Below are 13697 nucleotides of genomic sequence, written 5' to 3' on the forward strand. Positions count from 1 at the left end.
GACATTTTTCAGATGCTTACCGACTCGGTGTGGGCATCGGTCTACGTCGGTGGCGTCCTCTGTGACGCTCAGTCTTATAGTCTAGCGCACGGGTACCTGTTATTTCAGCTGCTCGCCGACTTCATCACTGCTTAGCGTCGGTTCCAGTAAAACGCTGCTTCACCAAGGATACACTGTGTGTTTAACTACGTTTCAAATTATTTTTAGTTTGCTGTTGTACTAGCTCTTCACATGAAGCCGTGGCATGAGTTTACTGTCTTTGCTGAATTAAAATCTTCTTCACGAACGGAAAACGTTCGTTTCTCTATCGAAAAGGCTCTGGTTATCGCGACAAGAAAACAAACGTTTGTCAGTGTCGACCACTAACTAAGCTTGAGCTCTTTATTACTGTGTGTAAGCTTGCGACCACTGCGTATGAGTGAAATTTCTTTTTAGTGTAATTGGAGTACTTCACTACGACAGACAGCTCTAGGGACTGTTTCACTTATTCGAGCGCAAATATGATAAATCTAATTTAGATAGCGAAGCTATAATCTAGAACAAACAAAATCTTGCACCAAAACGTGCCACAGAACATACGGTAAAAGGAGTGCGTTCTGGTAAGGTTCACCTTTCATTACCTTTGTAACTTACGTACTCTTTAAGTTCAGTCCTTTATCGTTACTTGATATTTACCACCGGGTTAATATTGTTATCCACGCGAATGTACACTTCTCTGAAGCCAAGTAAAATGCACGCCTCGTTAGGGTGATTTTTCGAATCAGGCCATCAGCAATGAATCACAGCTTAGGCTGAAGGGTGACCCACGAGGTGGGCCAGAAGTGTGGCATTCGGCAGCCTGCTTTGTCTTCGAGTCAAGTTTGGGCTGGAAATTGGTATGATTAGCATGGTGCCAGAGATTTTGTGCCGCCGCTCAGGTAAAATTATGGCAAGTTCCAGTCGCCTCTCAGTTCTTCCGATCGTTTTCATTTCTGGTGGGATTTTAGTTTTTCTTAATGCTCTTTAAGAACATTTTCGCGAGTTATTTGTACAAAAGTGTTCGAATCACTCTCGCATTTGTTCAACATGCGTCTGTTTTCGATCAACTTTTTTTGTAATTTACTGGCTTCCAGGACGTGCTCTTACAGCCATCTCAACAGCGAAATGTCAGTCATAGTGATACGAACGTAAGGGCAACAAAACAGTCCGCAAGCGGAAAAATCTCCGACCCGGCCAGAAATCCAATCCGGGCGTTTTCGGTTAGCAAACTGCCGCGCCAACCGCGCAGCTTCGGTTCACTTTATGAGCGAATTTCGTGACCCGTCTTAAATGGTAGGGAATCTGATTCAAAGTGACTCAGCTTTAAAAAGACACCTCACTTGCTCTTTATGTTTGAATTTGAGGGATTTAGATTCTCATCTTCAAAATTTGTTATCTTACGCAGATATCAAATAGCTACCGGAAATTAATGTTGTCTTTCAGTTCCTGGAGGCTGTTTTGTGATTAACTGTGACAAAATAAATGTACAATTACTGCATGTTAAAGTCTTGTCGAAACTCCTTTGTTTTGAAATTCATTTAACATGTCAGCCAGGGGTAGAATCAGCATCCGTTTTGGGTATTTGAAACGAAGCTTTGCCTCTGACTGCCGAATACCATATTCAGATTTGAAACAACAGATGAAAATTTTGTATTCACGATGTCGGTAAAGGCAATAATTTCTTTCAAATGATTAATTTTCAGCTTATAAGATCTCAGTTGCTGGCGGAATCATTTGCTGCGAGCTCGATTTAATCTCAGTTTGTGTGCATTACTACGAAACATCTTTCTGGAGTTTGTATCCGATCGGTATCTGGGATTTTAATATACATTCATTCATTTAGGCAGTTATGTTTTCTAACAGGAAAGATTTTGTGTATCATTCGGCCTTACAAAAGATTTTTGACCCATTCTGTTACGCATTTTTCACTACCTTGGTGTTATACAAATTAATTTCCAATTCATATTAGCGTTATACAGTTATTGTTATTATTATCTAAGGCTGAATTTCAGGGCAAAGTTCTTAGTTTCGGACCTGTAGCGATGTACATATAGGGTGTTCTGAAATTCCCAATACAAATTTCTAGGAGTTGTAGAGTGCAGGGAGTACATTATGTTTTGAATAGGAACTCATGTCTGGAAACGTACCTTTTCCTTGCCACAGTCGTTTGAAAACCCATTTGACAGGTAGGTTTGCAATAGGGTAGTTATGGTGGTGGGTGCTTACGTGGGATTGGTTGATGTCGTCTGACGTCTGCCCTATCACCCTGACGTAGTTCGAGCCTCATTCACTTTTCTGTGAATGTTAAAGCAACATGGATGGCTACACTTTTACAGAACACACCGACAAGATCCTCCTGCTGGGCGAAGCTCACGATAATGGAAGAGCTGTTCGTCGCCTTTGTGAATATTGTTATGCACAATGTCCGACTCCATCGCGCACCTTCTTAGCCACAATTACGCAACGGCTTCGAGAAAGGGGTACCGTCATCGCCAGCAGGCGTGACGGTGGTGCTCCAAGGAGAGAAGTTTAACTGTAAACAACAGTTTTTGTGCAAACTTACTAAGTTTCCTTTTTCTTTCTCTGGTTATTAATGAGTGGAATTTAAAACAAGTGATGTATTGGTTCTCACCTAATAAGTTACTTGGAGATGTCGTCGCGTTACCAACTTACATTCAAATGTTTATAGCAACTTCGATTCCGGTAATGGATTCCAATTCAAAATGTTACGTATTCAGTAGCCACTACAAGTCCTACAAGTATGTAACGGGAATTTCCGAACACCTTGTACATATACAACACTACAACTTACTTTGGTTTCTGTATATTCATGCATGCAGATATGTTAGTAGAAAGGGTTCCTACGAAAGTAATAGTACAATATCTTTACCCTATTGCATCGAATTTATCACGGAAGTAGTACATACATAAACAATCATGACGGAATTACGTGGTTTGTTTCACAACACGAGGAACAAAGTAATGCGTTTGTATTTCCTGCGGGGAAACTGGTACAAAGGCACTCACTGTCCTGTTGTGTTACTGCATTGTTAGTACTTCGCCCAACTTCCATTCTTCCTACTTACCTCAAAAATTCTCTTCAACATTGATTTTATCTGGGTTTGCAGTTCTTGCTATGAATCGCACTTTTCAGGTCACATACGGTCTCAAATTGCCATCCATTGCAATAAACGCGCCTTGCAAGTATTTCCCAACGGCTTTCCACAGGGTCCATATCCGGGATACGTGAAGGCCAGGGCAAGATATCGATATCTTTATCTTCAAATCAATTTTGGTTGTAGCAGAGACTTACACTGATGCATTATATCGATTAAACATCAGACTTTCACACCCTAGGCCTTCATGTACTCTGATCAGTTCTGTCTCTAGTATCTCAAAATACATGTTAGAGTTGATTATAGTGTTGAACCAAAGATTGCGTGATTTACTTTTAGCGCAGAAGGCTGCCTAAATCATAACACTTCCAGTACCAAAATTTCTGCTCATTCCTACATGCTGTTCTGTTCTCAGACCACGCTAATAATACTGAAATCCATCTGGCCCGTCTGAATTGAACTTCTTCTCATCACTGATGATCAGTGTATCCCATTCTGAAGTCCATGACCTATATTTTTCAGCAAACTCTATTGTAGCCTGTTTATACTTTGTTGTTAGAGCAGGTTGCTGCAGTCGTTTCTTGAATGCAGGATGTTCGTCATTTGACAAAATAGGTTGTACACATCTGGCAGTTACTAACAACTGTAAATAAGCAACAAGTTCAGAAGATTGACGGTCTATGGCCCTTAATTTGCACAAAAGAAACCTTTTCGACGCCTCAAATAATTTTGTACGTATTTTGTGTTTTGTCCATATCATGCGCCCAGTCTAACGAAATTATTAATCAGTGCACTTCTTGGCGATTTGACGATTAGAGATTCCCATTTTCTTGTATGCAGCAAATTTTTCTTTTTAATCTCATGGTAATTGTTTTCCGCGGGTCATTCTCACAATCGTGGTTCACGTACGCGACACGCTCTGTCAGTAATGGTGTCGGTTTCCTGTATGCAGTCGAGGCACATACAAGCACACTAACATCACAAACAGCCGGCTGTCTTTGTACGGAGTTTCACCTTCTGCCACCTGAATCGTTAACGTTTTTGCGTATACTGTAATACTGTCATCAAATACGACACCATTTGACTGCAATTGCTCAGTATACTGGACATCATACTATTGCATACACGCTGAGCACAACTATTCCAACTGACAATGTTAATTTTCCTATGAATATCCATGCCGTTATACTAAAACTAATACTAATGGCTATTACTATGTAAAGCGCAACGCTACAATGATAGGAATTACGGAGAATGCAGAAGAAAGTTCAAAATTTATTCCAAATGTTTGTCTGGTCTCCATGGAAAACATGTAAGTGATACGATCTGATGCATACATGGAATCCCCAACGCAAGCAATTGTAAATGCTCATTTTGATGTGTAGAATTTTTTTCGGAAGGGAGGTTCATACACAAGGCCTTCCACATCACTGTTTTCTAGAAATGGAGTACTCCACCGCTTTTTTCTGTCTATAAGTGAAGGCTAATTTCAGAAACCACTGTAGAGATTCTGGCGCAGTTTTCACTGTCGTGAAGGCTAATTTCAGGAGTAACTGTAGAGATTCTGATGCAGTTTTCACTAATAGACAAACAGATTCACGACGAAGGCTTGTTTGTGTAATTCATTACCGTTACGCCAGGCAACTCTGAGCCGTGCGCGGGGGTTAATCGATTCCTGTGCCTGGGGAAACTCTTTGCCTAGCTGTGCTTAACTACGCTTGCTTAGTCTTGGCGACTCAGAATAGATTTAAGCGCTCGTGCGTTCACTCATGGCCTAATGGGGGTTGCCTGTTTTCATGGAGCCTCGCGTCGTATCTCGGCGTGTACAAGAGAGCCGTGGTGGCTTCTCATCGTATCTGTATGGTTGATGTTTACATCGCTGGCCGAGCTTTCCCCTGCTAGGAAGTTGCAACGTTACCCTGCCTGTGAGATGACGAGCTATATTCTGGAGTTGGACTTAGGGCATGTTCCTGCTGCCTTGGCTGGTGGAGATGGACTCACACACTGGCCGTGATTCGCTTTGGCCTGATACATGAACGAAAGTGAGCACAGTTTTTCGTGGATGTTAAATACATTTCATGATTCGCCAGACAACGCCTGCCTTGTGCAGTCATTTCAAAGTGTGTTTTTTTTTTAATTGGACAGCAGAATGATTCCAATCGTTTTACTGACCGTTTTTGGCCGAGGCATTTACGTGGATAAGTGTCGTGGCTATTACAGCAGATAACCATTTAATTATTAGAGTTTATGAGTTTCATAAGGGCTATGTGTTTTGTAAATTAAAGTTTGAGTGTCTGTTGTCTCCTTATTTAAGTGCCTTATTATATTATTTTTTTTATTCTGATACTAGCTGGCCCAAATGGACTCAGCTGTCGGCCTTCATCTTCCTGCTGTGATTGACAGTCCGCGCACTGCCTCTCGTTGACTTGCTGTGTAAATTTAGTTTGTACTCGGTGTGTATGTTTTGGACTTTTATCGAGCAGCTGTATGAGAGATCGGCCTAGAAAGAGCCGTTAAAGTAATTGACTAACTCATATGCTCTAGGCCTTTGTGTTGTTTAAGATTTTGTTGGTAATAGAAGTGGGTGTTAACACCCTCAATCTGATTCACAGATGTGTACAGTATTTTAAATATTTTTGTTTTCTATGATTACACATATCAGTGAAATAGCAGTTCCTTTTGGCTGCCTCACAGCCGAGAATGCAAGGCTTTAAAATGTTAATACTGCTAGTCTCATCTCTGTGAGTGAAGTTTTTTGTGCAAAAGTCTTCTGGCTACTTTTCAGCTACATATGTAGCTTTTTTTAAAATTTTCGCGATTATTTTACCTGTGTTGTGTTATTTGCTGATATATTATTTCCAGTGTCAGTTTGTGAAAATTTATCGTAAATTTTTGAGTACTTCTCATAACACCATGATGTTTTAAAACTTGATCTGTGTGGCGAACAAATATTACTTGTTTTTGTAATTTAAAAATCCCCCTCTGGGATAAATCCGTTGATTTTTTTGAGACATTATTTCATTTTCGTTCAGCACCTCACTACTCCCAGATCCTAACACCCTAGCAGTTCAAACTTATCCAGCTATAGATACGTAGCCGGGGTGGGTCGCTAGTAAACATACAAAAAGAAATTCATGATAGATCGGTCGCAGACCGGTGGCCAACAGCAGAATACAGTGTCATCATGTCCAATACGACCGATCCAGTGGTATTGAGACCACACCAAACCGTTGTTTGTGATATCTATAGCTCTTTGCTGCCTTCATACATCGATTTCCATCAACTACGTTCGTTGAAAGGTGAAGTCATGAAACACTTTGTGCTTTTACATATAGCGATTGGTAATTTTTCATTTTCTGAAGCATCTGTTCCTTCAGACTACCGAAGTAGTTCGAAAAATTTGAGTGTGCTCGAATGCATAGCTGACCAAATCTTTTCTGTACTGTGATGGCAGAGGGACAACTGCTGGATGTCTTCTGTGTGGGGTGAAAATTTTGATTTGTGACATGAAACTCATCCCTCATTGATCGCTGTGAATGGGAAGGCTTCCAGTTCACTGTGCTTGTTCTGTGATCAAAATTTTGAACTATGTTTTACATTCTCTGGAATTCTTACCGCTGTAACACAATGCATTAAACAGTTACAGCCGTTTGTAATTGCTATTTTTATTTTGAATTAGGTAAATACTCCATAAGAAAATATTGCTATCATTCCATTTGCAGAAAGAGGGAAGCTACACGCTAGGTGCATGTGCCTGTATTGTATTTCTCCTACATACTTTGACATACAGAGAATGAAGTGACAAATACGGTAACTATAGATGTGATTGAGAATGATTGGTGTATTCAAAGACGATTATACTGCCAAAAGGTGATCATGATTGTAAGACTTATACAATACATTCGGTTTAAAGTAAGCAACTATATGTAGTGAACTTTGAAGGATGTATAAGGAAAGGGGTTCGTCTAGTTATTTGTTTAAAGTTTTCAACGTCATTTGCAGCTTATAATTACGTTCGCCTGTCCACACAGAACAGCGTCGCTAAAGGCTCAAGATGTGCTTAACTACAGCTCGCTAATCAAGCGATATTGCAACTACGATATTAGTACTTGTTTGTCTAAAGTAAATAGGGACGGTGATTGTTTAGTTACGTTATCTGTGAACTGACCTTAGGGGGCGGCCTGCACGAATCAGGCCGTGGTGGCTGGACGTACTCCACGATGCATTCCTAGAAGACAGAATACTTAATTCAACCGTAGAACACACAAATACCAGATATAACTGAGTTACAGTATTATTACCTACTTATTATTACTATTGTTATTATTATTATTGTCATTATGGATATTTTCGTTGAACTATCCCGTAACTAACGTCACAATAAATAGTTTAATATCACTTCCATTGAATCTTGAGAAGCTTACACTCAAGAAAGTTATATAACACTTACGTGTTTCATGTCATCGTTGCATTTATCATCTTGTGATATACCTTATTTCCACTGATATTGAATAACTTCTGGTGGTAGTTACGTACGTTTCCAAGTTCCTTGTTTTAGTTGTTACAGATGAATTCGTCTGAGATTAACACCTCGCCAATATAGACGTAACATTCCCTGCGTTTCTCACTTTGTTTCTTTCTTATTTCGTTTCACCTTCTTTGGGGTACGCTGGATCAATCATTTCTTTGTGCGTTGTTCTTTTCTTATGGCCCAGTATTTCTTCATTCTTTCTGATCTTCTTTTCCCCTCTTCTTCCGAGATGAAGGGTATGGACTTCTCTGTAGATTTGTCTTAGAACCTTATGTTTTCATCTTTAGTAAATAATTCAGCTGTTCGATCAATAAGTGAATTTTCTGAAATCTTTAATTCTACTAGGTCTTTCTCGGTTTCTTTAAACCAGTTTGGTTTCGTTTTGCAGTTACGGAAAAAGTAATAGGTTTGTTTAATCTGTTGGAATTCATTCTGAGAAGATGACCATAAGAATTTATCCTCCTTCTTCGCATAGTATCAGAAAGTTTTTCAATTTTCTTGTAGAGAGTTTCATTTTTGATGTAAGTAATCTTATTGTCTCGAAATTTTGGTCCTATGATTTTTCTTAAAATCTTTCTTTCCTTTACCTCAAGTTTCTCCATTTGGCCTTTGAAATTCATGTTTAGTATTTCTGCTGCATAAAGTGCTTCAGGCTTAATCGCTATCTTGTAAGGTGCAATTCTGGACTCCCATGAAAGGGATTTTTTGTTCTATGTATTTTTTGTTAGTTGGAAGGGCAGTTCAAGTTTATTTTTTCTGGATTCCATTATTTTGCTTTCCTCAACATTCCAACTAATCCATTCTCCTAGGTATTTGAATTCTTTTACTATTTCAATCTTCTGTTCTTGAACTTTGAGGTATTTACATGAGTGCTTGATGTCTATCAATATCTTACTTTTTTCAGAGAAGATGTGAAGATCTATTTTAGCTGCTTGTTTCTTTAGTGCTTCTTCAATTGTTTCAGCAAACAGGGCCATATCATCTGCTAAAGCAATGCAATTTAATTTAAGGATTTTCTTTTTGCAAGCCAGTCTTATACCAATCTTAATATTTGTGTTCCATTCTCTGACTACTTTCTCAAGTGCACAATTGAACTGCAGCGGCGAGAGCGCACCCCCTGTCGCACTCCCGTTTTTATTTCGAAGGGTTCCGATAGTTGGCCCATAAATTTAACTTTCGAAAATGTATTTTGTAAGGGCCGCTTTATGATATTAGTTGTTTTCTTATCCAAACCCATTTCTTCCAGGACTGATAACAGAGATTCTCTGTCAATCGAATCATATACTTTTTTGAACTCAATGAAGGAGATTACGTACGTCTTTGCCAATGATTTTTGGTTTCATTGCGTTGGGTTCCAAAAACTAATATATCAAAGTAATTTGCCAGGTTTTCCCAACTTGGCACATATAAGACGCGTCAAAAACAGAGAGAAAGGAAAAGCATGGCAGGGGCAAGATTGTACCTGACCGCAGTCAGATTACTTAATGAAATTAAAAATACAGAAATCATTGAAATATCTCAAATAAGGTACGCCAATAAAACACTATTATTCTGATCGTGTCAGCTCTTCGGAATTCTAGAAGAAAACTACAAGAAACTCGTTGAAACTTTGTGGTTATTCACAGAATGCAATTTAATTGTGATTAAATGTATCACAAAATCCAGTGTAAGTTTCTGAACACCTTTCGTAGGCTCACCGTTCGAGAGTAAGTTTTTAGGTACTCTACGCCTATCAGCGTTGCAATGGCAAGTAGTGGATGTTGGAAGCTTTTTCGCCTCACCACCCAGCCCAGGAGTCACTTCTCGTGACTTTCGCAACAGTGACAAGAACAGCTATGAATCGGAGCTTAATTTATTTAATGAAACTTTGATGGCCGACCGCTATGTCGACATTTCCACACACAAAGCCTTCACGTGAAGTGGTATTAACAACGCGAAAGGGAAGAACAGGGAACGACCTTCTCACTCTTTAAGGTTGCCATTCGTTACTAGAGCAACTGAGCATACAAGTAAAATACTTCGCAAATATTAATTTACAGGCTACGTGTTTCAGCCAACACAAAGTAAAGGACTTTTCCGACCGAAGGCATATCAACGAGGCGCTAATCTTAGGCGAATGAAACTAGAAGAAGTGAAGCAAGGAGTACTTAGCAAAAGGTATATGCACCAACAAAATAGTTTCCGTTTTCTGAGGCCTGCAGTGACGAGAACCAATGAACCAAACTGTAAAGTGGTGGCCATTTCTTAATTTTTTCTTTCATTAGATATTGTTCATACCTGTATAAGATAGATGAAAGTTATTGCATTTACTTTACATACATACTGTATTTCCCACTCAACACCTGATTCTTTAAAGGCAGTTTTGTTCAATTTGTGAGTCCAACCTAAGTTATTGGGAGGAAATTTTTGGTTTTTCCTCTCAGCTGTGCAGACTGAGGCGATGTGCACTCGTCAGCTTGAACATTACGACCACCCACCCAATAGCTGTGTGTCTACCTTTGACACAGATACAAGCGGAGACGCATTTGGACATGGAAGCAGCGGGGCCTTGGTAGGTAGGTCGCTAGAGGGAGTTGGCATCATATCTACACATATGAGTCACCAAATTCCCGTAAATTCCGGGGAGGAAGTCGGTCTCACGTCACGTTCAATCATACTCCAGTTATGCTGGGTCGGGATCAGTTCTGGCGAGTTGTGCGGCCAGCAAATCAATTGGAACTCGCCACTGTGTTCCTTGAGTCACTCCATCACATTCCTGGCCTTCTGACATGGATCATTATCTTACTGAAAAATGCCACTGCCGTCGAGAACCATGATCGTCATGAAGGGGTGTACGTGGTCTGCAACCAGTGTACGATACTCTTTGGCCGCCACGGAATCTTGCACGAGCTCCACTGGACCTATGGAGCCGCCGCCAGCTATTCTTGCCCCCCCCCCCCCTCCAGTAACAGGTGTCAAGGAGCTGTTCGACTGGAAGACGATGGATTTTCGCCTTTCGATCGGCATGGCGTAGGAGGTATCGGGATTCATCACACCAAGCAACGCTCTGCCACTGCACCAACGTCCAGTGCCGATGGTCACCTGCCATTTTCAGTCGTAGTCGTCGATGTCGTGTCGTTAACATTGGCATGGACCGTCGGCTGCAGAGGCCCTTCGTTAGGAGTGTTAGGTGCACCGTATATTGAGACACACCTTTACTCGGTCCAGTGTTAAAGTCTGATGTTAGTTCCGTCATAGTTCGCCGCCTGTTCTGTTTTACCAGTCTGCCCAACGTACTACGTCCTACCATCTGCGATGAGGCGTGATCGCCCAACCCCACGACGTTCGGACGTGATTTTACCTTGGTTTTGCCATATGTTGAAGACTCCACAGCACTCTTTGAACATCCGATAAGCTATGCAGTTCCCGACATGCCCGTGCTGAGGCTCCGGGCCATCACAATCCGCCTTCGGTCAACCTCAGCTAGATCTCGTGCCTTCCCCAGTCTACACACTGACGGAACACTCACTGACACTACGAGGGTTGACTGAAAAGTAATGCCTCCACCTTCGTGACTGTTTAACAGTTGGCATCATTGGTATTCGGCAGGTACTGGCTTGTTCCGCAGCCTCTTCTCTACAGCTCCAATTGGCGGGAAGCCATAGCATTGAACGGTTGTGTTGTTACAGGATAAAGTATGGAACCCTGCGCAGACGGTCGGTCAATGCGATTTAAGCAACGTGCAGTCACTGGATTCTTGACAGTGGAAGGTGTTACCCCAAAGGAGATTAATCGGAGAATGAAAGCAGTCTATTGTGAGTGTGTTGATATGAGTACTGTGTGTCGTTGGGCTAGAAGTTTAAAGATGTTAAGGCGGAACCATCTGACCTGCGTGACAAACAAAGAGTTGGAACGTCCTGTGAAAGGAATCACCGAATTTCACAAGCAAAATGTTGACAGATTGATTCAGGACGACCGTCGTATCACTCAGAGAGAAATTGTAAGCACGATCGGCATTTCAAAAGAACGTATGTGTCACATTATTGGTTTGCTTGGCTATCGGGAGATGTGTGCATGATGGGTACCCCGAAAGCTGACGCCTGAAATGAAGCGCAGAAACTCCTCTCGCGTTACGAGAATGAAAGTGATACCTTTCTCTATTCAGTTGTGCAGGAGACGAACGTGGGTACACCATTACGACCCGGAGACGAAACGTCAGTCTATGGAATATCGACACAAAGACTCGCCCCAGAAAAATAAATTCAAGACCCAGCCCTCAGGTGGAAAAATCATGACCACAGTGTTCTGGGACGCAGATGGTGTTATCCATGTTGGTTTCCTTGATCGTGGAACAACAATAAATTCGAAACGCTGCATCACAGCGCTGTGAACTCTGCAACGACGGCTAACAAGGGCCCGAAAGAAAAAGGGAAATGTTTTCCTGCAGCATGACAAAGCCAAACCACCCACTACACGTGCCACCACAGCAGAACTTCAGAGACTGAATCTCACCACCTTACGGGATCCTCTATATAGTCTAGATTTAGCACCGACTAACTTCCATCAGTTCCCAATAATGAAAGACGATCTGCGGGGACATCATTATGCTTATGATGAAGACATTGGAGAGAGCTGTGAGACTGTGGCTGCGGAAACAGACTGTCAACTTCTTCCATGACGGCTTCAGACAACTTGTTCACCGTTGGCAGAAATGCATCCAATTGGCTGGTGATTATGTTGAAAAGTGAATATCGGTAATTAAAGATCACATTCTAAGGATTATTTCTGCGTTTGATTTATTAAAACATTCCCGTCCAAACCCAATTAACGAAGGTGGAGGCATTACTTCTCATTTATCCCGCGTACATGCATCGTGTGGCTATCAGTCATTCCTGGCCAGGTGGCGATGCTATAGCCTGGACGGGTTTACATCAGTAGTAGGTCGGTGGTCATAAAGTTCTGGCTGTTCTGTGTGCAGCTTCTCATCAAGATTCATGAACCCTAGCATTAGCTAAGTCAGTTATTTGCAGCAGCAAAATTTTTGAATGTTAACATATGTATAGTGATCATCAATTTTCTTAATTTCTGTTAATGTTTGCATCGTCTGGTTCTTTTATGAATGACTACCAGAGAAACCCGCCGTTACCCAGCTATTTGTTATAGCTGTAGCCCCGCGACCATACACGCTGCTCTGTGCCATGCCGTCACATCTCCTGAGCAATGTGTCGCACAACGATACAATTTTGTATTTACATTCTGCGTAACATGCAAATACTATCTGCAAAATGTATTGCGAGTGGAGCTAGTAGCAAATTTGGACGCCACGCATGATGCGGAAGTTCTTCACGGATCTCACTGTACATGGCGTCATATCTCCTGAACCTTGTATCGTACAAGGACATAATATTGTAGGTAAATTCAGCGACATACGTTGATACTGTCTGCTAAATTTATTCTGAACAAAATAGTGCAGATGTAATAAATTTAAACGTCATGAATGATGCTGCCGTTTTTACGTATCTCATTGTTTATGGTGTCATAGCTCATGAACTACTTATTGTACAGTGATATAATTTTGCATTTAAATTTAGTGCTATATGTATACACTGTGTGCATCATGTGTCGCTAATACAGTTACCAGTGAAGAAGCAATAAATTATGACGTTGTGCCTCATGCTATACGTTTACTGAATGATCAGCGGAAAAACAGTAAGCGATAAATTTTGTACCTTTCGTCATTGTGTTGAGGTTGTCAGCGAGAAAAACATTCGTAAAGATTTGAAATTATATGTAAAGTTTATTACAAGTCGCTAAGCGCCCCCATTCTCAAATACTGGGTGAATAAAGTCTGGGATTGACACGTCTCGAGCTACGCTTCTTTTTCGCTCTCACTCCCACCCCTTCGATTATTAGTTGCTTCTTACCCCCAACGGCGAATGTTGCCTGACAAAAAGGTAAACGTGTACCAAGTTTTGTTGAAATCGGCCCAGTGGTTTAGGTTAAGGTGTGGAACATACATATATGCACACAGTGTACATACTGACATCTGTTTT

This window comes from Schistocerca piceifrons, chromosome 2 (assembly GCF_021461385.2).
Source record: "Schistocerca piceifrons isolate TAMUIC-IGC-003096 chromosome 2, iqSchPice1.1, whole genome shotgun sequence".
Lineage (NCBI taxonomy): Eukaryota > Metazoa > Arthropoda > Insecta > Orthoptera > Acrididae > Schistocerca > Schistocerca piceifrons.